Source organism: Carlito syrichta, unplaced genomic scaffold (genome assembly GCF_000164805.1).
Source record: "Carlito syrichta isolate Samal-C Ts95f unplaced genomic scaffold, Tarsius_syrichta-2.0.1 Scaffold314643, whole genome shotgun sequence".
NCBI classification, from domain to species: domain Eukaryota; kingdom Metazoa; phylum Chordata; class Mammalia; order Primates; family Tarsiidae; genus Carlito; species Carlito syrichta.
The window spans coordinates 342,092-366,988 of record NW_007258739.1 but is presented as its reverse complement, the minus strand read 5'-3'; the positions used below and the strand labels follow the sequence as shown (position 1 = coordinate 366,988).

General features: G+C 35.5%; 1 protein-coding gene across 5 annotated transcripts in view; it reads right to left on the bottom strand.

Moving 5' to 3' along the window:
• Positions 1 to 24,550, bottom strand: part of LOC103274239 (sodium channel protein type 1 subunit alpha) — a 137,836-nt gene extending 113,286 nt beyond the window's left edge. For all 5 annotated transcript variants that reach the window (XM_008071705.2, XM_008071706.2, XM_008071707.2 and 2 more), the window contains exon 1: positions 24,290 to 24,550. The gene's annotated coding sequence lies outside the window, so the exon portion shown is untranslated. The remainder of the gene's footprint in view (positions 1 to 24,289) is intronic.
• Positions 24,551 to 24,897: the final 347 nt, after the last annotated feature.

Sequence of the window (24,897 nt, the reverse complement as noted above, 5' to 3'; positions counted from 1 at the left end):
AAAAAAAAAAAAAAAAAAAAAAAGATTACTTTAAGATTAGAGAGTTGCATTATACTTGGTTATATATTTCATAATTTAAAAATAAAGTTCAAGCAATGAATATGATAGCTATCTCTAGAAACAGTATACAAAACATATTGTCATTCATAACAAAAGGAGCCACTGAGTTAAAGAAACAAATTTTGTTTGCTAAGTACATTCAGAATTATTTAGATAATGTAGTAATTATGAATATATTATTTCTCATTGTTATTTAGCTAGAACATAGATATAGAGAAAATATTATTCAACAAATAAAGTTTCAGTATTATTTGATGCTATTTTGTGGATAACTCAAGAACTTATGTACCTTATGGTTTAATTCTGTTTAAGAGCAAATAATTATTGAGCTGCTTACCAGGTTTCAAGTCTGAGTTAGAGTTTAGAATATATATGTGAAAGACATGTTTTCAGTTCTAGAAGAGCGGGAAGAGCAGGATGGCTATTAGGAGAGACACACTTCAATACTAGTGAATTATAATATTGCAAAAGACTATAACATAACTTATTTATGGGACACAGAGTTAGTATAGAAGAAGATGTGATCACTTCTTTCAGGGTAGAAGGAGGGTAGAAATGTTTCCAAGAGAAGCTTCTGAGGTAGGGGAGAGATGAAATGGGTTTTTTTAAATGAAAAGAAATTCACCAGAAAGATAAAGAACTGGGGATGTGCGATAAAGGACAGAGGGCATATAAAATTAATATGCTCTTTTTGGACCCTTAGAAAAAAATACCAAAACAGAATGTTAATAGTGTTTAATGCTAATAGTGTTTAAAAGCAACTACTCAGTGCCAAGCATTGCGTTATGTATCTGGCGAATATACATATATTCATACATATATGGCGAATAAACTTTAGACTTTGCCATACAATTTACAAATAAATATTGTTATTGCTATTTTTTAGATTAAAAAAGGCAAAAAAAATACACCTAATTATAATGATACCAGGCACAGCTAGAGCTGGGATATGAATACTGATTTGTCAACTTTTGCCCTAGTTTCTTTCCATTATAGCATATTTTCTGGAAATATATCTCTACTCATGGCATAGTGCCTGACACTATGCTTATAAATATCAGCTGAATGAACGAGTGAGTGATTTTAGATGAAACTCAATTTAGCTAGTTAATTTTATTGGTGGTATTTATGTCGAGTAAAGAACTGAAAAGAGACAAACAAATTTGCCAAAACTTTCTAAGAAAAATGGCGAACTAGACATTAGTTAAGATGAATATTTTCATTCTTAAAACTCAACTGGTCATCTTTGCAGAAAACCAAAAAAGTAATCCCCATTTTCTACAAGAGGCTATCAAGGAAGAGAGAGTTAGAAAGAAATAATGACAAACAGTGTCTAATATTACAGCATAATCCAGAATATAAGAACAGAAAAGAGTATTGACTTGCCAATATGATTGTCCTTAATCAACCATATAAGAATGACTGTGATGACTTAAAAAGTAAACGGGTGATGAAAACTGCCGACATTGCATGAGTATCTTTTCAAGAAACTTGACTCAATAGACAAATGAGATGTTACTGTAATTAAAGGGGGAAAAATATTTTTCATAAGAAGGTGAAGCCATCTTATTAGATGCTGGAAAAAAAGGTCTAAGTAAAGGATCATGATCCCTTAGATATAGGTTGAGTGTGATGACAAAAGGATTGGGAGATTTATACCAAAGAAGACATGGTTTAAAACTCAAATCCTTACTTTGTGAGGTGATATGTTTCAAATTGCTTAAGCTAAATCCTAAGGGGAATAGCTTAAATTTTATGTCTTACTCTTTGGGATCTTTGCTATAGAGGAACGAATGTTAATTTAATACTTTATACATATTCTCTTGGTGTACTTTGCCCCAATCTGGTGGGAATTCTTTTTTTTTTTTTTGAGAATGGTGGGGATTCTTTAGAAAATGGCAAATATTTTCACTTTTGAATGATTCCAGAGTCAATAAACTTAACAGCCTGGCTGTTACTGTTGGTTGTTTAAAAATTTTTTTTTAGAACTAAAATTACCATTTGTAAGCTAAAACAAAATCAATCATAAAACTTTAAAAGCCAGTTCATCCATGGTTTCCCATTTTTGCCAAAGGATCATAAGGTTAAAATTGAGGAACTGAATTTAGTTATTAACAGGGTTAACATCAGGCCTGAATGTAAATTAAGCCTCTGGCAATAGAAGTGAAAAAAGTCACAATTAACAACAATTTTGTGAACTACAGACCTCATCTATCTTAAGAGGTCTACATGCATACTTAATGCTTCATCGAAACCCTATACATGAAAATAGTTTAAATCTAACTTACATGGTTTACCTTAGCCAACAACAATGAACCCCTGGGAAATCTATTTTATGAATATCTCAATAGTAAACCAAGTATTTGAATTGCAAAGAGGATCAACAGCACTTTTTTGGGTCAATGAATACCTAATTTTTATTTATCAATAGAGATGCTAGACTATATCCAATATTCATTAGTAAAAAGGTCATCTTCCATGAAGCCAAGCAAGAAGATGACATAAGTCAAACCTATCCAATTCTGTTTCAGAGATCTCAACAAGAAATTAATCCTTTACTGCCATAAACTGAAGAATCTGAAAATCAATATTAATGGAAAAAAAGAACTTGTAGCAACAGATATTTATCTGGGACACAATCAGGAGACAGAAATCACATACTAATTTAAACAGAAAAAGTTTAATATGGAAAATTATAAATAATAGGAGAGTAACTATAGAGATTTAAGAGAATCTGGAGAATATCCTAGAGCTGAGGTAGCATATTCAAAGAAGAATGAACTGGGAAGGATTTACCTTCCCAAGCTGGGGTCCAGACTTTGTTGGAAAAATTTGTGGTGGAAGCCTTCTTTCTCTGCGCAAGAGCTGTTTTCTGGGGTGCCCTGGCCAGAACTGGTCCACAGTTGTCCAACAAGCAAGAACAACTCACAGGGTACAGGTTAGCTAAGGTTGGGGATAGGCCTTCAGAAGGAGCAGGGCCCTGATGTGGGCATGAGTCTAGGAGCATCTGGTGGCAAGATGGCACTGGGTCCTTACATGGGCTGCGAAGTCACCAACCGACTGCCCCATCTGGGCATATAGCTGGGGAAAAACACCACTAGATGTCACCAAATACACACACACATACACATGGACCATGGTAATGGACCATGCTCCAGTATTAAGTAAAATAAAAATGTAGCATATAAAACCAAGAAAATGCGCAGGCCTGTAGTTCCAGCTACTTGGAAGGCTGAGGCGGAAGGATTGCTGGAGCCCAGCAGGTCGAGGCTGCGGTGGCCAGGCGCGGCCATTGCACTCCAGTCTGGGTGCCTGAGTGAGACTCCAACTCAAAAAAAAAAAAAAAAAAAAACCAAGAAAATAAGCCCCTTCCTTTTGCTGTGACCCTTAGTGCCCTCTACGGACAAGGCTTAATAACATGCTCATGGTAAAGGATAAATGTTAGGTGTCAAAAGGTGAACCTGGTGAACTTGGAGCTGAAAGACAATCAATTGGTATCTGTCTTGTCTTGTACAATGGATATTATTATTCATAAATATTTTTATCACAGACCATACAGCTTAATACCTATATATATTTTATTTATTTATATTTTTAGAGACAGGGCTATGCTCTGTGAGCCAGGCTAGAGCACAGTGGCATGATCACAGCTCATCATAATTTTGTTTTTGTTTTTGCTTTTGAGTTGGAGTCTCACTCTGTTGCCCAGACTGGAGTGCAGTGGCCGCTCCCAGCCACTGCAGCCTCGACCTGCTGGGCTCCGGCGATCCTTTGGCCTCAGCCTTCCAAGTAGCTGGAACTACAGGCGTGCGCTACCACACCTGGCCAGTTTTTTTATTTATTGTAGAGATGAGGTCTCACCAAGTTGCCCAGGTGAGTCTCGAACCCACGGGCTCAGGCAATCCACTCACCTCAGCCTCCCGAGGTGCGGGATTACAGGCTGAGCCACCGATCCCGGCTTCATAATTTTGAATTCCTGGCTCAAGAGATCTTCCACCTCAGCCTCCTAAGTAGCTAGGACTATAGGCACGTGCCATGACACTCAGATAACGTTTTAAAAAATTTTTGTAGAGGTTGAAAAGGTAGTGTCTCGCTATGTTCCTTAGGTTGGTTTCAAACTCCTGACCTCAAGCGATACTTTTGTCTTGGCCTCCCAAAGTGCTGGGATTACAAACATGAGCCACCGTGTTCAGTCTATTTTATTTATATTCAGCAGATACTTATTATCCTTTGTGAATCCCCTTAATTACTTTTATAGGCCACCATGGATCCAAATTTGCTGCCATATAGACTGTTGATCCCTTTATCTACAGTGACTTTTCCAAAACAAAGAGCAAGTAATCTTTGAATTCTTGTAAGCATTTATCTGCAACTCAACTCTCATGTTACTTGACAACTGAATTCTACTCCCAGTATATTTACTAGTGAATATGTCTCCTTTTTTGCTTTGGTCCATAAGCACCTTGAGAGCAGCATTCATTTTTGCATTCTTCACTCTACCATGCAAAGTGCTTTACTCATAACAGATACACAATAAGTAGTTGCTGAATTAATAACATATCTGGAATAACAATGGCATCTCCTAAGAGTGAGAGGTACAAAGCATAATAATTCAAAATTCAACCCCTATAACAAAATCAAAAGCTAAAATACAGAATATATTTTAGTATTGGACATTGTATGGTGAAATTAATAAAATTTACTGGAAAGTCTCAATTTTATAGTGACCAAGTATTTTCTTAATATTTTTATATCTGACATATGTAAAGTCGAAATTTTTTTTCTGGGTCATCAATTTTTTATCAATTCAGTTTCTGGTACTAAGAAGATTTAATTGAGAAAATATAACCATATCAACAATTTGTTCTAGAAAAACTAGATATCTACATGCAAAAGGAAGAATTTGAACCTGTGCATAACATTAAAAAAATTAATTCTAAGTTGATCATAGACCTAAATACAAGAGCTAATATTATACAACTGTTTTAAAAATATGAGTAATTATATGTGACCTTAGATTAAGTTATGATTTCTTAGATATAGCACCAAAGACACAAGTGATCAAAGAAAAAAATGATAAATTATACTTCATAAAAAAATCATTTGCACTTCAAAAGACAGCGTCAAGAAAGTGAAGACAACCACGGAATGGGAAAAAATATTTGCAAATCATATATCTGTTAAGCAACTGTACTCAGCATACATAATTTAAAAACTTTTACAAGGCAATAATAAAAACTTAAAAATAGGCAGAAGAGTTGGATAAACATTTGTCCAAAGGAGATATATGAATGACTAATAAGCACATCAGAAGATGCTCAGCAGCATTAGCCATGAGGGAAATACAAATCAAAATCCCAGTGAGATACCACATTACACAGACTAGTATGGCTATAATAAAAAAAAAACCCCAGATAATAACAAATATTGATGAGGATGCAGAGGAACAGGAGCCTTCATATTTTGCTAGTATGGATGAAAATAGTACAACCATTTTGGAAAACATTTTGGCAGTTTCTTACAATGCTAAATATAGATTTATTATGTGACCCAGTAACTTCACTTCTAGGTATCTAACCACAGTAAATAAAAGCACATCCATACAATGATTTGTATAGAAATGTTCATAGCAGCCTTAGTCATAATAGCCCCCAAAAGGAAACCACCCAAATGTCCATTAGCTGATAAATGGATAAACAGACTGTGGTATGTCCATACAGAGAACTATTGTTGGTCAATTAAAACGAATGAAAACTGATACATGCTATAACATGGATGAACCTCAAAGATATTATGTTAAGTGAAAGAAGCCACAAAATATAGCATATTGCATGATTCCATTCATATAAAATGTCTAGAAAAGGAAAATGTACGAAGACAGAAAGTAAAGCAGTGGTTGCTGAGGGCTGAGAGTGAGAATGGAGAGTAACTGCACATGGGCATTAGGTTTCTTTTCAGCTTAATGGAAATGTTCTAAAATGAGGTTGGAATGACGGCTGCACAACTCTGTAACTATACTAAAAAGCATTGAACTATACAAGGAGCTAATACTACAATGATAATCACATAAGCAGCAATAATTATTTGATTCTCCTCCTTCTCTCTTTATGAATTAGAATGTCTTGATTGTTTTTAAACTTTTGCTCCACTAAAGGACTTCAAGGAGCGAGAGCTTTATAGATATAACAACAATCACAACATTTGATTGATAACTACATCTTTAAATAATTTTCTTTCTGCCTAAAGTAAAGGATAATTGTTTATCTTTGTATCTTTATTAATTACTCTTGGTGTTATGCCAGGCATTTCAACAGAGAAAATCTTTGTTACCATAACTTAAGTAGGAATTTTGAATCCTATTCTGAACAACTAAGCACACAACTGAATTTGCATTAAAAGATTAGTATATAGAAGTAAGAACATTAATTTCTTTAAGTTATACTGAGACTGAGAGATGGTATGCAACATGTTCAGAGTCTCAAATAAGTAACAAAAGCCATTAAAAATATACTTAGTGTTATCTTATGATATAATAAGAAATATTATATACCTTGATTTATTGTGCTTCAGTTTATTGAGTTTCACAGATACTGTGTTTTTTACAAATTGAAAGTATATGGCAACCGCACGTCAAGCAAGTCTATCAGCGTCATTTTTCTAATAGCATATGTACACTTAGTGTCTCTGTGTCACATTTTGGTAATTTTTCCAATATTTCATATGTTTCCATTATTATTATATCTGTTATGGTGATCTGTGACCAGTGATCTTTGATGTCTCTCTCCCTATCTTCTGGCCTCCCAATTCCCTAAGACACAATAATGAAATTAAGCCAAATAATAACTCTACAATGGCCTCTAACTATTCAAGTGAACGGAAGAGTCACATAGTTCTCATTTTAAATTAAAAGCTAGAAATGATTATGCTTAGCGAAGAAGACATTTAGAAAGCTAAGATAGGCTGGAAACTAGGAATCCTGAACAAGTTAGCCACGTTGCACATTCAAAGGAAAAGTTCTTGAAGGAAATGGAAAGTGCTACTCCAGTGAATACACAGATGACACAAAAGCAAAACAAGCTTACAACCGATATGAAAGTTTCAGTGGTCTAGACAGAATATCAAATCAGTCACAGCATTTCTTTAAGCCAAAGCCTAATTCAGAGCAAGGTCCTAACTCTTTTCAATTCTGTGAAGGCTGAGAGAGGTAAGGAAACTGCAGAAGAAAAATGTTTGAAGTTAACAGAGGTTGATTCATGAGATTTAAGGAAAGAAGCTACCTTCTTAAGAGTGCAAAGTGAAGCATCAAGTGCTGACATAGAAGCTGCTGCAAGTTATCTAGAAGGTCTAACTAAGATTATTGTTGAAGGTGGCTACACTAAATAACAGACTTTCAATGTAGATGAAACAACCTTCTATTGGAAAAACATGCCATCTAAAACTTTCATAGCTAGAGAGGAGAAGTCAATGCCTGGCTTCATAGTTTCAAAGAGCAGAATGACATTCTTTTTAGGAGCTTATATAGTTGGTGAATTTAACTTGAAGCCAATTTTAATTTACCATTCTGAAAATCCTAGGGCTCTTAAGTTTATGCAGAATCTACTCTGCCTGTGCTCTATTGATGGAATAACATAGCTTGGATGACAACACATGTTTTTGTAGAATGGTTTACTGAATATTTTAAGTCCACTGTTGAGATTTACTGCTCAGAAAAAAAGATTCCTTTCAAAATATTACTGTAGATTGATAATGCACTTAGTTATCCAAGATGGAAATGTGTAAACAGGAGATTAATGTTGTCTCATGCCTGCTAGCACAACATCCATTCTGCAGCTCATGGGTTAAGGAGTAATTCTGATTTCCAAGTCTTATTATTTAAGAAATACATTATATATGCCTGTAGCTGCCATGGATAATGATTACTCTGATGGATATGAGCAAAGTAAGCTGAAAATCCGAAAAGGATCGATCATTTTAGGTGTCATTAAGAACATTTATGACTCATGGGAGGGAGTAAAAATATCAACATTAACAGGAGTTTGGAAGAAGTTGACTCCAATTCTCATGGATGACTTACAGGGGTTCACTACTTCAGTGGGAGAAGTAACTGTAAATGTGGTGAAAACAGCAAGAGAACTAGAGTTAGAAGTAGAGCCTGAAGATGTGACTGGATTGCTGCAATCTCATGATAAAACTTCAACAGGGGAGGAGTTGCTTATGGATGAGCAAAAAAAGTGGTTTCTTGAAATAGAATCTACTCCTGGTAAAGATGCTGTGAACATTGTTGGAATGACAAAAAGAGGACTTCAAATATTACATAAACTTAGTTGGTAAAGCAGCATCAGGGTTTGAGAGAATTGACGTCAATTTTGAAAAACGTTTTACTGTGGTTAAAATGTTATCAGACAGCATTGTATGCTACAGAGTCGTGTTTTGTGAAAAGAAGAATCAATCAACATGGTTAACTTCACTGTTGTCTTATTGTAAGAAATTGCCATGTCACTTCAACCTTCGACAACCACCACCCTGGTTAATCAGCTGCCATCAAGACGGAGGCAAGAGTTTCCACCTGCAAAATGATTAGGACTCACTGAAGGGTCAGATGATTGTTAGCATTTTTTTAAACAATAAAGCATTTTAAAATTAAGATGTGTAAATTTTTTTAGACATCATGCTAATAGACTACAGTGTAGCATGAATATAGCTTTCATATGCACTGGGAAACCAAAAAAAAAAAAAATTGTGTGATTCGCTGTAATGCAATATTGGCTTTTTTGTGGTGCTCTGGAACTAAACCTGCTATCTTCAAGGTATTCCTGTATTTGGTCTTAGTCCCTGGTTACTAGTACAGAGCTCCTATAAACGATTGTAATTTCCTGAGTGATACAGGTGATATCAGCATCTTTTTGTTATAATATTCAGTGTTAGTTCCAGTTTCTAACACAAGAACTTCTGTGATCCACAGAAACTCTGAAGTAATGAGTGTCTTTTTCATACTCTAATGAGTTGACCTGTGGCTGGGGGAATCCTAGATAGCTTCAGGATTGAGCCTGGTCACTAGAAAGACCCCTAACCTCCAGGGAAGGGCAAGGGATTGGAAATTAAGTTAATCACCAATGGTCAGTAATTTAATCAATCATGCCTATGGAATGAAATTCCCATTAAAACCCTAACCTATGGGACTTGGAGAACTTTCCCCACCCCATACCTTGTACAATGCTTCCCTTCCATTTGGCTATTCCTGAGTTATAAAGATGTTCCTCTATAACAAAATAGAAACAGTAAGTAAACTCATTTCCTAAATTCTGTGATCTGTTCTAGTAGGTTATTGAACTGGAGAAGGGTGTTGTGGGAGCCCCTGATTTACAGCTGGTCAATCAGAAGTTCCAGAAGCATGAGTCTTTCAACTGATGTCTGAAGTGTGACAGTCTAGTGGAACAGAGTCATTAACTTGTGCTGTCAGGCAACTCTCTCAGGTTTCCTCCTGCTCTGAGAGCTTTCCTGTCCTCTCAATAAATCCTGCTTTCCCACCTAAAAAAACAAAACAAAGCAAAACAAAAAACTTGTGGTGTCTGAGGATAGGTGCAAGTTATTCTCGAATTGAGTTGCAGAATGTCCAATTGGTCTTAGAGAATTCATTAGAATGAGGAAGACAAAAAACAAAAACAAAAGGAAAAAACCCTCACTCATTTGATGTCAGAACTGGCAGGTAAATACCTCGTATATTTTTTATTTAGAAGCTAAGCACTTAAGAGTATATATCTTGGCACCTAGTGTTGAACATAATAGCTTCTCAATATATATTTGTTATTAATAAATAAATGAATAATAAATAAAAATGAATGAAAAATTATTTCTTGCTCTGACCAACTTCCTGATAGTTATATTCTAAGGCCCAATAGCCATGATGATTATTACCATAATAACTAAAAGAATGTTATTGATTCAAATATTTTCTCTCATTTTTCTATTAGGGAGAGCGACCAATATATATGTTAATCATAAATATAATATAAAACAATAAGTTTACTATAATTTCAAATAGTACTACATAACATTAAATTTAATATGCAAGTTAGTCAACTGATTAATTGACTAGGAAGTTTTTGGCTTCAAAATGGCTGAAACTAAGAAAGTCCAGAGGAGTGGTAGTCTTCAGTGTTGGTTTATTTGGTGGCTCAATAGTTTCACCAAGGACCCATGCCCTGCTCATGGCTCTGTTCCACCATCCTCAGTGATGACAGAGCAAGAGGGTACAGCAGCAAAAGGGTGTCACTTTTAGAGAGTCAACACTCAGAAAAGAAAAAAAAAATGATTTTTCTTGTAGCTTTTTCTTAGGTGAGAAATGAGTTTTTCAAGAAGCCCTGTGACAGATTTCCTTTATATTTCATTAGTTAATATGAGGCCACATGCCCAGTGCTGAACCAATCATGGGCAAGGGCAATAGGATCACCCTTAAACAAATGAGCCCACCCCTAGAATTGAGGGGAGACATCTCTCCCTGACCCTTGAAAGTGCCTGGGAAGGTGGCACCTGCACAAAATTGCAGTTCTGTTATGAAGAAAGAAGGTGAGTACTGTCTATTACTACTACCAAATTTAGGAGATGGAAGTATTTTTTCCCAGGTTATTTCAAGTGGCTTTGAAAATAACAGCCATTTTCAAAGTTCTGAAATTGTGGTTTGTTCTCTGATGATTGGACGTGTACCAAGGTTATTGCTAGAGGATAAGAATACTTTAAGGTAAGATACAGTAGAGACTTGAAGAGATGGGGATAGGAAAGCTGGGTGAGATGCTTGGTAGGTACATTGTGCATAGCTCCAGTGATAGTTGCACTGAAAGCCCTGATTTCACCACAAAATATATCAATATAGGAAAATTGCACTTTGTACCATATGAATATACACAAATTTAAACATTTTTAAAAATAAAATCATAATTAAAGCAGTTTTTCACACTGAAATGTTATCCTGGTTTGGGATATAATCTTGAATCTCATGAAGGATATTAATAACTCTCTTTCTTAGATAGTAAGAAACTTGTAACTGTACTTAATTGAAGAATAAATACAAACTCTGTTACCACTTCCTTACCTCCCTTCCACATCTCATATTATTCAATTAAAGACAGATTTTAATGGGCATTTTAAATCCCTTAAAAATTTTACACCAATAAGTCTAAGAAGAAAGTTGTTTGTTGCTGAAAAGTGGTAGAAAAAATTGAGTCAGTTAGACAACTCAATGATTTTCAGAGAGTTGCTCAATGTTAATATATAAATTATTTTGTCTGTATTTCTGAAAATAAGAAAACATTTGGGAATAGTAGTGAATGCATCCAAAAGGATATATTCTGAACAAATGGTGAGAGAAGAAGAGAGTGAATATAAATAGTGAGCCCAGCCCTATCTGTGATCTCGCAGTCCAGTGGAAGACCAGGAAAGAGAATCAAAAGTGAAAAGAACAAGCATAGTGCACTAAGCCATGTACCTGAATAGCTTCCTTCAGCGCTAAGTGTCAGTTGACTATGTCCTTTTGTGTGCACACCATGGACTTTGCTGGGCTTCTGTTTCCTTGTCAAGCATATGTTTTGGACTCTGTTTATACAAAAAATGATTTTATGACTATTTTAGAAATATAAAATGCTTGGCATTTTCCCTGTGTTTTTAAGTTTACCTAAAAAATAATGTCCTTCCTAAAAAGAAACAAAATTTCTATAAACATAGGAATAAGCAAATAAATTTAGAACTCAATGATGAAATATTATGAGACTATCAAAATTATATTTTTGAATTATTTCTGATGACATAAAAATGTTTACAGAATAATTAATGACACAAAATTGAAAACACCATAGGAATCCCATTATTCAAACAAAAAATGGTGTAGAGAAAAATATTAAAAAGTAAAGGCAATAACTTCTTAATGTTGTAGGAAATTCATGTAATACATTGTGAGATCATAAATATTACTTTCCTCTTTCTAAACATTCTAAGTTTTCTACAATACCTTAATACATTATATAACTATAAAAATATAATACCTAGCCAGGCTCGGTGGCTCAGCCTGTAATCCCAGTGCTTTGGGAAGCTGAGGTGAGTGGTTTGCCTGAGTCTCGGGTTCGAGACCCGCCCGGGCAGCTTGGTGAGACCTTATCTCTACAATAAAAGAAAATATAAAATACCTGAATAATTTTTAAAAAATTAGACAAGCAAAACAGAAGTCTGCCTCAAAATAATAAAATAAGTAATCAAACTTCTCAGACACGGAATCAAGTCATAACAGCTAAAGATAATAATTTGAAAAAAATTAGAATTACTTTGAAAATCAATGTTTGATCATAGTGTATGTGAGTTGTAGGAGTTTGAAATTTGCATAAGGAAAAAGAGAATTATTAAAAGTATTATATCTTCTTAAGTGTATTTTTTACAAAAATAGTATTTACAACAACAAAAAGTATAAAAATGTCAGATATTAAATGTTAGCTTAAAAATGTTTTTATTTTGTTTCATTTTTATTTAACAAACTTCTACTGACAACTCTGATACCCAAAACTGAATGAGGCAGTAGTGAACATACTTGGTCACATCAGACAATACACTGCACCCAGTTGGAAAGGAGGAACGGCGTAGCAGAGAATGACAGTGAATAAGCACAATAAAGTGCAACTGGAGCAATGAAAGACATCTATACAGGACACAGCACAGTGCAGAAGGAAAGGAATCATGCTTGGGAAGAAGAGATCATGGCTTTTCAGGCAAAAACACAAAAAATAGCAGAGGCTTAGAGACAAAAACAGCTTTAGATTTTCACAGAAATGCAAATAGTTCTGCAGGCTAATAGTAAGGTAGATAGGTCATAAGGTAAGAGATAAATTACCTAGACAACTCATGAAAGGTGACTATTCTAAAGAATTGGGCTTTTACCCCACGACACGATATGCAGTTTTAAACAGTAGACAGTTGCCATGTATGTTGGCAAGGCCACTGGCAGCAGTGTGAAGATTAGATTTTAACTGCGAGAAGGGAGTGGGGGAGATATAAAAAAAAAATCAATACAAATTTCTTACATTGGCTCAGTTGAAGAAAGATGAAAGTTCAAACGAGTAATAGAACATTTCTATTTTATAATTCTCTGATTTTCTGTGCAACAGTTTTTACTCACTTCTTATAGACCTTATCAAACTAACCTGATGATATGTGCAGCTCATATTATAGTAATGGAAAACTCACTAATTTGTATAATGTAACAAATATTTCCTCTATCTTGTATAACTTCAAGGGACTCAATTACCTGCATATTATAATACTCTCAACTAATATGTGTCTATAGCACAACACACATTAATGTATCCCAGAATCTGATAAATTATCAAATTCATCCTTGTCATATTATACATTTTATGTTTCCTTTATATTGTTAATAGTATTGAGGAAACAAAAAAGCTTTTGCTTAAGTAGGTTAAATTTATTGCCATTTGTCATATTAGAAATTACAGAATCATGAAAATATTAATTAATTAATTATACATAGTAATCACAAACTGCATGCTAACAAAATAAATTTCAAGTGAAAATAACCATATTCCAAAAAGAAAAAAGTCTAATGAGATAAGTGGCATTATTTTATACACTTGCAAATCTCTAATACCTGGCTTAATGTCTGGATTCTTAAATCTGCTTCTGCATTCACTCTTTTATATGTTTGGATGAAGAATATGAAAAAAAAAACTGTCTTCACATAATTAGGTAGTTGGAACATTTTAATCGCCTTTTTACGTAATTGTGAACATTCTTCGATAGCCTACCAAAACTTGATAAGTGAAATTTGAAGCCATACTAACAAACTTTCTGTACTCTACTACTAAAATCCATTGACCTGTATTATACTTTGAGTAGATTTATTTTCCATGAATGACTTTGTATCATTATGTATGGCCCATTTGTAAATTGCTGGTTGACTGCATTAAACAGATCTTCAAAATGTTTGAGTATTTAATTATTCATCTATTAATATCATCACTAATCACATTAGAAAATCTTTTAAGTTTTGAGAAGCTGTTAAGCCATGGTGGCAGATACAAGTTTTCTAAAATTCCAATTTTCTCTTAAAAGGCAAAATTTTATCATTATCAACAAATAATGTCAATTATATTTTTATATATGGAAGTCTCCATTCATTTTTAACATCTAAGTCTGAATAATCAAAACTTGTCTGTCATTCTTTCAAAAATATTCATCCATAGAAATGCAGCTAGTTTAGCTTGCAACTCAAATAACTGCACAGAACTTTTGCTTGAGACAACCATTGTCACGATTGGTATGTGTATTTTCCATTTCAGCACACAGAATATTTTAAAAATTGTGCTTGAGGATGTGGATGAAATCACAGTCAACTGCTACATCAAACAAGGACATTCCTTTGTTGCAACTGGCTTTAATTTTATTTATTTTTATTTGTTGGTTTACTTATTTATTTTGACTGAGGGTGGATTGCAGTGAAATACAATGACTACTAGTACAGTTTGGTGTCGCTGTCTTGATAAGTGTTAGGGCTAGTAGTTTTCGTTGCTCTATTACCATAAGTACAAATGTCAAAACTGTGAGCAAGGCAAACAATGTTTTTGTATCATTAGGAAAATAGTTTTGACCTGCAAGTCTCAAGGGGTCACAAGGGAGTCTGTGGACCATGGTTTGAAAATTACTCCTAAAATCACATTAAGAATTTTTCTATTTCTTGGATTATACTCTATATGCATCTGTTGGGAGCTGGCCATGGAGGCCCACTGAGCATTAGGGATCAGGAAGAGCCGTTGACCCCGAGACCACTAGGATGTGTTCGGGAGCTATTGACCCCATTTCCTCCCCCTTTCTACTCAGTACTAACCAGATTAAGCTCAAAACATAGAAACTCTGAGATCGGGACGAACACAAGCTAACTTTAGAAGCTCATTGCTCCCATTCTTCCACAAACTGCGGTTTTGGCTTTCACACAACTTATAATTCAAACTTGTGTCACATCTAAGAGCCTTAGTATTGCTCACAGGTTTCTGGGTCATGATCTTAGGATTTACTGAAGGTGTAAATTGTAGAATACAGTTTTAGAAGACAGCCATTTTGTTGAAAGAATGCGGCTGGGTTACTTGCAGGTAGTCCACTGTGAACTTTGGACTGGGCCACATTCCAAACATTCTGGGATGGGCCACTTTCATTTGAAAAGTAAATACTTAAGCTTCTATAGAATTGTTTAACTTAGCATAAATCAATCAGCTTAGGATGAAAAAGGTTTATAGAATATGTCAGTCACAGATTAGGTTATCCTTTGTTATGGGATTTTAAGATTATCATATGAAAAGGGTTTAAAGGCAATCATTGATTAAGTTTTCATGGATTAAGGTTTCTGGTGGGTGGGGGACACCCCCCCCACATCTGACTTTGTGTATAAAAGACCCGTTGTAATTCCCAATAAGACACACACCACTTCTGCACTAGACCGGAGTCCAGTCTCTTTCTTTCTCTCTCGCCGACGCCGTCTCCACCTTTGGGGCACCCCGAACCCGGCTGGAGCTGGTCCCCGGCATGCATCAAAGCCTATGAACATTCTGAGAACAAGACTGTGAAAATATTTGTACATAACCTATTGAATGGAGGGAGGATTAGAGGCAAACAGAGTATGCAAAAACAGAGGGCAAAACAAAGTGTCTAAGGAAAGAAAAAAGAAAAAAAAAGAAAGAAAGTAAAAAAGATAAGGTTTGACCCCAGAGAAGAGACAGCTGGGACTCAACTCTTTGTTATTCCATAGAGAGTTTCATGGAGGAAATCATCCTCCCGGTGTCTTTCTCTTTGCTTACTGATTTTTATTTAGGCTTTACTTAGCTACATTCAAACTTTTGGACTTTATTCAAAAGACACTCTTTCCTTTATTCATACAGTTTAATCTATAACCCTCAAAATGCTTTAAATATTGGTATGCAATCTCCCAGACTCCTCGAATCACCTGAAACCTGAAACTCCAAGGCCCATATGGCACTGAAATAATGGTATTCTAGACCTGAAACCAGTCTCTTCTCTCTTTGGTTTTATCCTAACACATTGACATACATAGTCTAAAATACCACTGGCCTTTTTTAATGGGATATCACATTCCAGGATAATATCAAAACTAGTAGCATTTGTCAAATCTCAAAGTAACTCTTTCCAGGATTTTCAAATTCACTGAATTTCTTAGATTGCAATATTTATGAGAAATAATTCTTAGTTTTCCCTCCTCTATGAATAGATAATTGACAACCTTGAGTTCTAGTTTCTTTTCTTTATTTGATTTTTTAAATTTTAAAATTATTAATATTCACTGTATGTAATCTAGATATTAAGATGTCATTAATTTATTCCTTTTTATGCAGATTTATCTCCCCCAAGCCCCCAAACCAAATAATTTCACATCTCCAAATGCAACATATCCTAATAATTACCCTATTGCTCCACCTGGCCACCTCTCTGGCTCATTTATTCTTTTCATATTCCATTGGATAATCTTATAACTTGATTTTTTCAGTTTGATTAGTTTGGTTCTAAGTAGTTAAAAACTTTATGAACATAAAATGTCAGTATTTACAGGTGCTTTTGTTTGTTTATTTTTTAGTGTTCTCAATTTTTCAATGTGAGGTCAACTTCCTAAAACAACCCATTTAGAATAGGAGATACTCCATAAATATACAACACATTTCCTAAAATTTTGCTGAGTTCTGAAGAGAGAAATTTGATTACTGAGTCACATAACTTTTAGAACATCATCTTTTTGCTACTTCAAATCTAATTTTAAACTAAATCCCTTCTCAAAGCTTTTCTATTGTTAAGAAATTTTTGAAATATTATATTTTTATTATATGCTTGTGACCTCATTTGATTAATAGTCCAAGAGATAAAAATTTAAACATTCAACTGTTTTCTCATTTATTTTATACTGAATTTACTATTTTGAATAGGGATAAATATCTTTGTATAAAATAGATTTATCCAATTTAATTTGAAAAATAATGTACAATAATATTTCTTCTTGTTTTTAAAGTAACACATGCTTATTTTGGACTTTTAAAAATAAAAAATACCAAGGAATTTGAAAAAACAAAATGACATTAAAAATGATAATTTTACTTTGTAGAATTGCAAATTATTTTATTAGCTTTACGATTTTATATTTTCCTTTATGCTTTATGTAATGAGCATGTATTATTTTTGTTATAAAAAGATATAATATTCTATTTTAAAATGTATAAAGAAAAAAATAGAAATCATAATTTCATAAACCTGATGTAGCAATTATATTCTTTTCAATTCATTTTTCAAAGGAAAAATGCATTCAGTTTTTTTATCCATAGTTGGGGCCATATTAGTTATATATGTTTGCATGGTATTTTTTTATGTGCCATTATCATTCTGAACAATTTTGCATAGAATTAAATATTCCTTGAAACATTACGTTTACTGGTACTCTAATATCTCATTGTTTGCCTAAACCATGATGTATTTAATCAATCATCTAACATTGTATGTGTCATCTGTTTTCAATTTGGGGGGGATGGAATTACTTTTCTTACATGGGGAACAGTTGGGTGGGACTAGGGTCAAGTCTAGGGGTCCAGTTTATCCTTAACTAAAAGAATCGGATTCATTATCCAAACTTGACAAATCAGATGCTTACTTCCTGGAATTTTAATGCTAAACGTAAATGTCATGAGAGGGAAAAAAAAAAAAAAAAGGCTGAAAGCAGTTGAGCTGATTTATTCCTGTAGAAAACAAAATCACCAAAAAGTCCAACACCTGGGCTACCTACTCTCAAAGCTCTCCCTGCTCCTGACATTTTTCAGTCTAGATTTTAGCAACCCTTCAACCCTACAAACTGTAATAGCTTTCTAAGACATTATTATACTTTTGTTTTTAAGTTAATCTGACTCAGTTTCATTTACTTATTGTAATACTTTGAAATTACTTTATTTATAAATTCCCCATGACTTCTTAATTTTATGTCCTTTTTTGTCACATTTCTCATTGAAATAAATAAGATTCCTAATTCTTATTATAGATCATGAGTATAATCATGCCATTATAGACGTATCAGTGGAATAAATATTACCAAGATTTTGCTCTGCCTACGTTGGCATTCATCTTGCCACTTTAATTGCAAATATAATTAATTGCCTTATTGGAATCTTAACATATATACAGACAGCTCCTTATTATCTAATGGGAGGAGAGAATGCGTACTAAAAATTCATTATTTATATAGCAATAACAACAACATTACCACCAACAAAAAAAATGACATAAACTCACTTTTTTTTGCTTATGGTTTTAGTTGTTATAAGTGTAGCCAAAGACAACTGTTAGGGGCCAAATTATGTTTCTCCCCAAAACCCATATGTTTAAGTCCTAATCCCCAGTACCTCAGAATATAGTTGTATTTGGAGACAGGACCTTTGAAGAGGTCTAACTGGTGTTCTTATAAAAAGAAAGTTGGACACAAAAAAGAGACACCAGGGATACACTTCCACAAAGGAGAGACTATGTAACACAGTGAGAAGGCAGATAGCAACAAGCCAAAGAAAGAGGCCTCAGAAGAAGTCAAACCTGCCAACACCTTTATCTTAGACTTCAAGCCTCCAGAACTGTGAGAAATAAATTACTCGTTGTTTAAGCCACTCAGTTTGTGGTACTTTGTTATTCAGTCCAAGTTGACTAAAACAACAACCAACCCTATTTGAAAGACATGTGTCTATCTCAAGTTCAACTGTTTCCCCAGTGGTATCTGTGAAACAGAAGCAGACTAGCAATATTTACTATAAAGAACATGGATAATATTTGTACAACTTTGGGAGAGTATGTACAGCATGGTAAAGTTTTTTTTTGGAAATAAATAGTAATCTTTCTCCCAAAATACTGGCTCATTACTGAGCTGTGCATCCTTATCTCCTTAAATCTTCAGCAGAGTCACAAGTGATTATGGTTTCAATAATAATAAGCAAAACCTTTACCATGAAGTTGGTCAAAAAAGTGTTTAGCAGTTAAAAGTATATCGGCCAATTTTCTTATACTTTTAAAGTTATATGAATTCTCAAGAAGGAAAAATCTCATGACCTTTTCTTTAAAAATGAATCCCTAGCACCCAGTGTAAGAAATAATTGATGCTAAAATCATACAGGTATGGCCAACAAGATTAATAAGACAATTCACTGGAGAAAGAATAGTCTTATCAGCAAATAGCACTGGGACAACTAATATCACCAAGTAAAAGAATAAACCTAGACTCCTACCTCACAGGATACACAAAACGTTTACTCAAAATGAATCATAGATCTAAATGTTAAGAACTAGAACTCGTTGAAAAATAGTAGTAAATGTCTATGACTCCAGGTTAGGCACTGGTTTCCTATATATGACACCAAAAGCACAAATTATAAAAGAAAAAAATCAAGCTCAAACAATGCAGATTCTTCATCAAAATGAAAGCTAATTTTGTAGATAGAGCTCCACAGAAAAAAGAGGCAGTATGAGAGGGCAAGAGCTTTTGGCCATTTCCAGGGATAAACTAAAAAAGCAAAGCTTATTCCAAGATAGAAGATAAGAAAATTTACACTTCCTAGAGAAGAATTACCATATCTATAGGTAACTGAGAGTGAGAAGGACCAAAAAGTCAGGAAATAGAAAAAGATAAACCATGAGAATGTGCATTCTGAAGAAATAAAAACATAACAAAATTTTAACATAGATACAAATAAAAGTTAAAGTTTATGTTTTACTAAATTACTTTGAAATCACAATCATATTCATTCATTTGCAAAAAATGATCTGTTCAATTGCCTCTGAGTAGCTCCTGTGTCCCAGTTACTGCAGGAGATATAAACATTGGTTTCTGTCCTTATTGTTCCTTCCTTGTCTGCACCTTTTCAGTCTGGTTATATTGGGGAAAATATCTCAGGTGCAAGAAAGACTAACTGAATGACTGGAGTTTTTTTAGTTTTGTTTTTTTTGAGTTGAGTCTCACTCAGTTGCCCAGACTGGAGTGCAGTGGCCGCTCCCGGTCACTGCAGCCTCGCCTGCTGGGCTCCAGCAATCCTTCCGCCTCAGCCTTCCAAGTAGCTGGAACTACAGGTGCACGCTACCACGCCCGGCTGATTTTTGATTTATTGTAGAGATGAGGTCTCGCCAAGTTGCCCAGGCGGGTCTTGAACCCGCGGACTCTGGAGTTGTTTTTTACTGATGGTAAAAACTGATGGTCTGTATCAATCTAACCAATAATCTCACTCAAAACATGTTTTCATCAATAGTGTTTTTTCAACACTTTGGAGTCAATTTTACTGAATTCTAGGAACTACAGCATTTTTCAGAAAACTTTACAAATAGTCACAATCTTTTTTTGTGAAAATGACTGATTTAAGTTATTTTAAACAAATAATTTGCTAATATTAAATGTCTTAAATGTACTTGGCATAGTTCTTTGATATATATACATTTTTTTAAATAAAGGCCAGGGCCAATTAGAGCCCTAAGCCTAGTCATCACCAGTCTCTAAGACTTCACAGATCTGGGTGGGCACCTGTATAGTCCCAGTTCTTTCTATTTCTTCTGCTTGCAGGCTCCCTCACAAGGTTTGTGCCATTCCTCATACCTGTGAGGTCCCTGCCCCTTGGGACATTTGCACTTTCTCTCTTCCCTCTGCCTTGAAAGTTCTTCCCTAGTTCTAGGCACAGTTCACTCTATCCCTCCCCTCATTCAGATCTCTTCCCCTTCATGCTTACTATTTTCTCATTGTGTATTATTTTTCTTCAAATAGCTTCTATTTACTGATATTCCTTTACACACTGATTTGTCTATTATATAATTCTATCACTAAATTGAAATACCATGTAGGTAGGAATTTTTGAATTTTTGTTTTAGTTACCATATTTCTGCACCTAGAATAGGGACTCTGTTATAGTACAGGAGAGCACAATTTTTTTTTTTTTTTTTTTTTATGAACAAATGGAGCGGGTTTAGGGAATCATTCTAAAGGAAATTAATTTTGAAATTCTGGCATGTCAGAAAGCAGATTTATTACAGCTGGCATGTACAAATGGCGCACAACTTGAGTTCTGACTCTCTTGGAAAGCTGTATCTCTACCATCACACAGGGAATGAAGAATAGACAAGAGCAGAACACTTGTGGCTGGATTGTCTGAGTTCAAGCTTGGGCTCTGCCACTTGCTAAATGTATAACCCAACAAGTTAATTCAACCTCACTGTGCCTTGGTTTTCCTGCCATAAAATTAACAACAGTACCTACCTCATAGCATCAAATGAGATAATACTGTATTTGTATAGTACAGCTTAAGACAGTACTATACAGAGTAAATGCTATAGATCTTTGTCAAATAACCTAACTAATAAATTAGGAAATTAGGAAATTTAGGAATGTGGACTAAAAAAAGTTGTAAAGCAGTATTTTAGGCAGTTTAGGGGAAATTTGGCATATTCCTTTTTTCTGACCACATTAACAATGAGAATAAATCTCTTCCCACCGGTATAGTGTAAATTGAAAATTTCAAAGGGAAGAGATTCCCTCACAAGCCTAGTCCCCCTGACCCTGAGAGTGACTTGTATAGGGCCTTAATTGCTCATTGTCCCTCTCTCTCCCTATCCTTCCCTAGGATCTCTTTCCTCCACCCTCCCCATTCCAAGATATTGGATGGAGATCAGGTTTTGTGCTATTGGCAAGTACAAGGAGGAAATGGAAGGTTCAGCTTCTTCAACTACCCAGGAGGAAAAGAAAATCTTGCAAGGTCCCCAGGAAAAATTCTGGAGGGATGCTTTCGTACATCATGCTCACAGCAGTATAAACCCCTGAGCCACTTGTGATGTCCAAGAGGTAACACCAAACAAGCCCTAGATTTTCCCTGGTTTGTCAGCAACTCCCAAAGAAGGTGCTCTTTATATTTTCTCTCTCTGAATCTCCAATTTCCTGACAGTCTCCTCTAGACAAGGAACTAGAATGTTTCTTATGGGGATCTTCTGTGAGATTCCTGAATTTTCATTCTCTCGGTGGTGATAGAGTTAATTTCAGATCTCCAGTCTGTATGTTTGCCCCTGGTATGTCTGGTTGGTAACGCAGAATTCTGGCTAAGATCCCCAGTGCCTTCTTGAATAATGTATAATTAATTAGGTCCCCAATTGTTCTACCCCCCATAGAAGAAGAAGCTCTTTCTGCCATGTCTTAAAGAGAAATTGCCATAATAAATGAGTTTCCAGATAGCAAATTACCCAGCAAGAGGGGGCCATGTAAAAAGAGTCTATTGGCAGCAAAATCCAACGTGTTATTTTTACCAGCACTCCAATATACTGGCTTCCTAAATAGATATTTGAAAAAGAGAGAGAAAGAAAGAGAGAGAGAGAAGATAGGAGAGAACAGGAAAGAGAGAGAGATGGGGGAGAGGAGAGAGACAGACAAGCAGTGAAAAGGGGACAGGAAAAAAAGCCACACAAATGAGTTGCAGTGAGTTTAATGAAAACTAATTCCATTGCCGAGTACTTCTGATATAACCAGCCACTTGTGCTCTGTTCTAGTGGTTTATAATGTTACCTCACCCTCTCCACGAAATTGTTTTCCCGTAAATCTCTGTGGCCTTCCATTCCTGTCTACACATTAGATTCCTAAAATAGACACCATCTAAAAATCTCTTCAAGGAGCTTTGTGGAGGAAGGCCTAAATTGCAACACTCCTAGAAAAGAGATGCAGTGCTTAATAGCGATTACACAAGCAACAACCACAGAAGAGAGTTTTAAAGGAGTTTTTCGCCACAGTTATTCTGCTTCTGAAATGCACAGCCGAGGAAAAGGGAAGTGTCAGATGCCCGGTGGACGTGCGGAAGCTCCAAGTTGCATCACCCTGGGTGCCAGGTATTGCAGCAAATGGGAAAGGTAAGCGACCCACTGCTCTGGGCCCGAGAAACTACATCAGGAATCACCAACCTCAGCATGGAATTTTCCTGTTTCTGTTTGGCATCATCCTCTTGGGATGATTTAAAGTGCTTTTTGGAGAAATATGTTCTGTTACTACACTAGCGCATCAGAAATACCACGTGAACCTGCAAATTCATAGAAAAAGAAGCCACATTTTATAGGTGTGATAGCAACAGCGTTCGGCAATTTGCAAGTTTGCTATTGCAACCTCAGAAATAGTCACATACATATAGACAGAAACATACCCTGCCTTGACTTCATCGGTTCATCAAACGTGAAAAAGCACCTACCCACCACTCCATTTGGACCAATTTGTTAAAAGGGAATGACAATCGCCAGTGAGTAACCCAAGAGTACTAAAAGAAATGAGAAGTAAACCTGGCAGCGGCAAGTGGGTCGGGTCTTTAAACACATACCTCAAACAGGTAGGAGACAGGAATCCATGATAACAAAGACATTTGAAAAAGCCTTAACTCCACCCAGAAATCTTTCTTGTGCTGTTTGGAAAAGCAAGACGGTTCACACTGGAACCGAGCAGCCTCTGCAGTATCATTGCTGACTGTGACCTCTGTCTAACTAAAAGTAAGTCAGTCTTCCCTATTCGGCATTGCATGGAAAAGGGGACTCTTTACCACTTCTCTCAAACTCCTTTTAGGGTGGTTCAGTAGGAGTTGGAGGAAAAAAAATCATTGTCCCCTCCTCATCCAAGGCATGAGGCATTTCGTCTCTGCCCAAGTAAGCTGAATACCCCTGCAATGCTAGGCTCCGGCAGCAGCTCAGCTGCCTCATTCCTTCCTGTGGAGTTAAAACTGAGATCTAATTTTTGCTCCATCCTTAAGAACAATATGACCTCTATTCACAGCCAGCTAGTCCACTTCCAAAGCACCAGTGAAGGAGGGGGGCTTCAAAAGGTTCAAAAAGAGACCTTGAATAGGATGAAGGCAAGCAAAGGCAAGAACTGGCCAGATGCCAAGCTATTTCTGGCCAAAGAATCTCATCTTGTATCAAAATGCTGAACTGCAAAACAAACCTGATTTCAGTGCATGGAAGATTGGGAGAGGATGGGGGAGGGGGATGGGAGGAGAAGGGGAGGAGAAGAGAGGGAGGAGGGGGACAATTGGTCCGAATACACATACAAAAATGGACTTCCTGCTCTGCCCAAACTGAATTTTCATGGGCTCTTTTTCCAAAAGAATAGCAGGAATGCATATACTTAAGATCACGATGAAACAATTAGATGGCTTACCTGAATAAAAGGAAAATTACCCATCTGCGGTGAGGAACAGCATCTCCCAAATACAAGATGATCACAATGTGCCTTCAGTTGCAATTGTTCAGATTCCTTCTTGCAAAATATGACCAAGTATTTACAAGGGCTGCAGTCTCACTAGGCAGAACACACACACACACAGACACACACAAACGCACACATACACACATGCACGCACCAGAGACCTCTGCAGTATCCTCTCGGCTTCATCCTCGTCTCACTCTATGGTACCTAATACAAATCAGCAAATAGCTTGTTTAAAAAAAAAAAAAGTCAAGACAGCACCTTACATTACATCGCCATCTAGTGGCTAAATATTAAATATTTTCTCACAATCTGGATTTGTGTGTTCTCAACCTCTTTTCTCTCGCAGCCTCTTTTTCCCTTTGGCTCTCACAACTGCTTCTCCTTGTTTCTCTTCCACTTTCTGTTGCTTTATAGTATCATACACCTAATAACTCGGAGATGAAAGAGTTGAAAGCTAAATATAGCTATTTTCAAGTAGTATATTAAAAACTTCAGTGTTGTTTTTGTTTGAAAATGTTACTCTATTTCTATTTATTTTGAATTTATGAATCATTATC